The sequence below is a fragment of the Colletotrichum graminicola genome, assembly GCF_000149035.1.
Source record: "Colletotrichum graminicola M1.001 genomic scaffold supercont1.27, whole genome shotgun sequence".
NCBI lineage: Eukaryota > Fungi > Ascomycota > Sordariomycetes > Glomerellales > Glomerellaceae > Colletotrichum > Colletotrichum graminicola.
In genome coordinates, this window is record NW_007361031.1 from 17,936 (window position 1) to 23,307 (window position 5,372).

Sequence of the window (5,372 nt, forward strand, 5' to 3'; positions counted from 1 at the left end):
CCTTTTTTTATGTAACGCGTGGGTATACATGCACATCAGAACGTGGAAAGTGAGCCCCGCAAGACTAGTGTTACGGAGGAACGATTCACTCCTAGCTGTGAGCAATGACAACGGCCCTGGGTAGTGTGAGAACCCCATCTAAAGTAGTAGCACTATAGTACTTCTATATTAAGGCTATTATATATTACTAGCGTATTATATACCTATTATGTTATATATATTTACTACACTACGTTTATAGCGTTTTTTACTACTTTAGCGCCTTATATAGTAGAATAGGTAGGTAGTAAATTATCTATAATATAGGGGTATATACTAAAAATAAGTAAGGTTAGTATTAGGCTATTAGGGCTAGTAGTATTATTAATAGCTTTAATAGCTAATTAAAAGGCAACTTTTAGTTTATAATTACTATCTATATTAATAATCTTATACGTATAGTAAAGCATAGCGTAGTACTATTTAACCTTACTAATAGATTAATAGGCCTTAATAAGTACCTTATTAACCTTAATAAATAACGCACAGGCAGCGTATTTAAATTTAGCTATATAAAAATTTAGGCTAGCGGTAGTAGTAATCTAATTAGGTAGGCTAAGGTATATATTAATCTAATATATCCATAAAGCTTCTTATATATACTTTATAGTAATTAAACATAAGAATCTTACTACGTTAAATATAGTAGCTAAGTTAACTATATAAAGTATAGGCTTATTATTATCTAAATATATTATATTAATAATAAGTTTATAGTTAGATTTATAATTATTATATAGCGTAAATTTAAAGTAACTAGGTGCCTTTATATTAAGTTAGTAGTAATAGTAGTATTTATTAATCTCTTTAAGTATAGTAAGAAAGGTTAATTTACCTACTTATCTAAAGAGCTTATAAATATAATTTACTAATAGATAGCTAAATTAGTAGTAAATCTAGCGTAATTTACTATCTATTAAGTGTTACTTTATAATAGTGCTCTTTAGTAGATCTAAACGTATCTATATATAGCCTTACTTTTAGGTAATAAGTATAATAATCTTATTTTTAATAAGCTAGTTAGTAAGGTTATTAAATTTTACACTATAGTAATCTATATCTTATAAGTAAAAGAGGAATAAAGTATTACTTATTATTATATAAAAAATAAGCTTACTAAGTAGCGTAGGTATATAGATTACACTAAGGGATTTATAGTAATCCTTACTACTAAAGTAAATTATTACTTTACTAGTATAGGTAGTATCTAGTAAGATCTTCTTACTAAGGTGTTTTTTAAGGGTAAGGTACTATTATTAGCTAGCTATAAATACTTTAGCTATACTAGTATTAGGTATAATACCTTAAAATATTAATATAAAGTAGTAGTTAATAAATATAAAGATATTACTACTTTTTACTATTATATTAGGCTATACTTCTTTATATAGATTTTTATAAGTTATAGTATAAAAAGTTACTTAGTTATATAGCTTCTTATAGGTAGATAGGCTATTAATTAACTACTTACTAAAGTATATAGTTATAGTAAAAAACGTAGTAGATTTATAGTTTTTACTATCTAATAAGTAAATCGTACTATCTTTACTTACTTCTTTAAGATAACTTAGCTTATTACCTTTATAATTAATAAGAAAGTAACTAAAAGTAGTTTATAAAGCCTATATAAAGTAGGTGCTTTTATATTATATAAAGGAGGCTTATTATTCCTCCTTAGTGTACTTAGTTAACTAATAGCCTAATTTACTATAGATAAAGCACTTTTTAGATAAATTACTATTAGGTAGTGCTTTACTACTAGTTACCTATAGAGGGCCTTATAAATAGCCTTACTATCTTTAGGGTTCTACCTTATAGTTATACTAGCTATTATACTTATAGTTAACTTAGTATTAGTTATTACTATAATTATTATTAGTAAAGTATTATAACTATAGCTTATAGTAAAGAAGTAAATTTACTATACTACTATATAATTATATATAAAGGCTACTAAAGGTAGTAAGTAAATTAAGAATAGTAATAAAGTATTTAGGTACGCTATAGCAGTAAGTAAGTAATTACTTATAGTAATCTTTATTACATAAGGTGCTATTATAGGTAGTTACTTATACTAGCTAGGTAATTTACATAATAAGTGCTTTAAGCACTTTAAGTTTACTCTTACTAGCGTTTTCTCTAGTAATTAAGTTAAAAGAGGTATAGTAAAGCTTAGTAAGGCATAAAAGGTATACTTTATTACCTTTAAAGCGTTATTTAAGTTTTACTATTATTATGTTAAAATTATTAGAATAACTAAGTAATAAGGTAGTATAATACTTATATAGCTCCCCTTTAAGTATTACTATTACTACTATGCTATAGTGGTTTTATAGTATATCTATATAGACGTAAAGATTATAAAAAAAAAGTAACTTTAAGTTAATAGTCTTATATAGGCTACTACTATATATTAAACCTAGATTATTAGTATAGAACTTTATTAAGTCTATTAATTACCTTAACGTTAGGGCACTTTTTTTATTTACTATAGTAGTAGTTACTACTAATATTACTATTAGTAAAAAACATAGTTAGACTTAGGCTTTATAAATTACTACTATTATTTAAGGTTTCTATAGTAATAAGGCTAAAAGAGATATAAATACTAGGTTATTATATAAGGTTACCTAGGTAATTAGTAGTAATTTATAGGTTATAACTTATTTAGCTATTCTTATTATAATAATAGCCTTAATAAGTAACACTACTATATTAGTAATCTCCTTATAAAACCCTTTATCCTCTAAGCGCTCTCTAAATTCTTTAACTCTTTATATAGTAGTATTAATTATCTTTTTATTTTATATAATAGTCTTTTTATTTTATATAATAGTCTTTTTATTTTATATAGCTTAGTAAAGATATAATATAATTATAAAGTTTTTTACTTAGTTAATTTATACTTTATAGCTTATAAGGTATTTATAAAGCTTCTTAATTATCTTATATAGTAGAAAAGTAAAATCCTTAATTTCTTATTATTTAATATTACTTTATACTTTATTTTATAAAATACTATATAAAAAGTTATTTACTTTATACTTAGTAATATAATATATAGCTATAGTACTAAGGCTATTATATTACTTTACCTTAGTAAGAATTTTTAGTAGATTTATAATATAGTCTTTCCCCTAAAGATTAAGAATAATTTACTTCCTAAAGTTACTTAGTATAAAGTATAAGTTACTTATTATAGCTACTAGCCTTATAACGTTATATAGTATTATATACTTATTATAAATAATTATACCTTACTTAGTTAATTTACTTTCTTATATATTACTTAGTGTTTTTTTATGCTTACTTATCTTAGTTACTTACTTATAATTACCCTCTATTAGCCTAACTACCTCTTAGTTATAGGCGTTTCCCTTAACTATTATTAAAGGGTGTATATATCTATTAGAGAATTTACTACTAGTAGTATAAGTAATTATAAAAACTTATAGTTAAGAAAAAAAACTTATAAATAGGAAAACTTTACTTTTAGTAAGCTTATAGGTAATAAATAGGCTATTATATTAGTAATAAGAAATAACTTAATAAGAATAAAAAAATATATATAAAAAAAAGAAAGTTAGTAAGCTTTATAGGCTTATAATAAAAAAAGTAATAATAAGTAAATAATTACTAATTAATAATAAGTTAGTATATAAAGTAAGGTGTTTTTTATAGTTAGATAAAGGACTTTTTATATAGTAATAGAGTTAATTTTACTTATATAAATAATATAAATTTATACTACTCTTACTATATTAAGGGGATATAACTACTAGGTAATATAAATTAACTTATAATAGGTATATAGTATAATCTTACTATAAGGGTATTTATAAATAGGATTCTTAGTAGCTAATTAGGGCTATTATAAATAGTTAATAGTAAAATTACCTCTTCTTATATTACCTTACTAATCTATAGTATCTTATAGTAGTAGTTACTATAAAGTTAACTACTAATTAGTACTACTTATTACTAAGGTGGTAATATAGTTAACTATATGTATTAATAGGTAATTAATAAATAATTAAGGTAACTAGTGGTTCTAAATTATACGTAAAGAGGAGAAACTATTGTAGGTATTACGTAGCGAAATCGCTAGGTAATAACCCTGTGGATCCCTAGTAAATCCACGGTTAATCGGCCGTAGTTTCTCTGATGGATCGGCGTTAACCCGTAACGCCGATCATCCAGGCGATGGTCAACATCGTAACAGACTTATTAAGAGTTTTGGTGGACGATGTGGCTAGTTAGGTTAAGGAACAGGTTGAGGAAACAAGTTACACCTTGGAGACATTAGCCTTTTACCTATGCAGTCACACCACTTGTGAACTAATTATCTTGTGACTATTAATTACGAAACAACGGGATCCCTTGACTTTTACCTGCGAAACCTGATAGCGTCCTACTTGACGTTTAGCCCTTTGATTTTTGTACCTTGTCCTTTTGTGTGGGTTCTTTACTGTACCTAGATACTCCTTTATCGCTATGCTTGCCTAGTTATGTTTTCAATGAAGCCTGTCAACTCAGATTCTCGTCTATTTATGTAAATTATGAGAGGCGGTCGTTGTATAGGATGAAGGAGTCAGCAGATGGGCAGTCAGAGTTCAGACAGCAATCAGTCAAGCTAACCCGTCTTGACTGGTGATGGACACGCGCGCGAATTGAGAGTCGAATGGCAAGAGTTCAGGTACTCAAGCAGCGACTTCCGGTCTAATCATACAGCGTCGGTTGTTAAGCAATAAAGCCTTCGGTGCTGCAGTAGAAACACTCAACATCAGTGTGGCCAGAGCCTGTTTATTAGATATGCGTCCAAGTCACGCCATTTATTTATTCTTACTGTTGCGATGTTGACCATCGCCTGGATATTGGCGATATGGATTAACGCCGATCGGTCGGAATAACTACGGCCAATTTGCTGTGGATCCACTGGATCCACAGGGATATTACGCAGTAAATTGGCTACGTAATCCTATAATAGTTTTCCTTCTTGACGTATAATTTAGAACTAGTATTTACCCCTATTATGTATCACTTACCTATTAATACGTATAGTTAACTGGAGATGTTTTAGCCCTAGTCGAAGCGCTACGGCAGATCAGAACGCGCGAATGATCCGGCGATACTTGGAGCCGGTAAAGCACTAAACGTGATCCACAGTAAACTGATTACAAGTAGAGCTACGGGGTGCGTCTAACCTACAAGGAGCAAGTCTCTGTGAAATGTAGCCGCGGGACGTGGTACATGTCCCGGGCACCGGGAACTGCAAAGGAGTACCATGCCATGACATTGTTTGCCGCCATCGGGATGTGTAGTGTAGGTCCTAA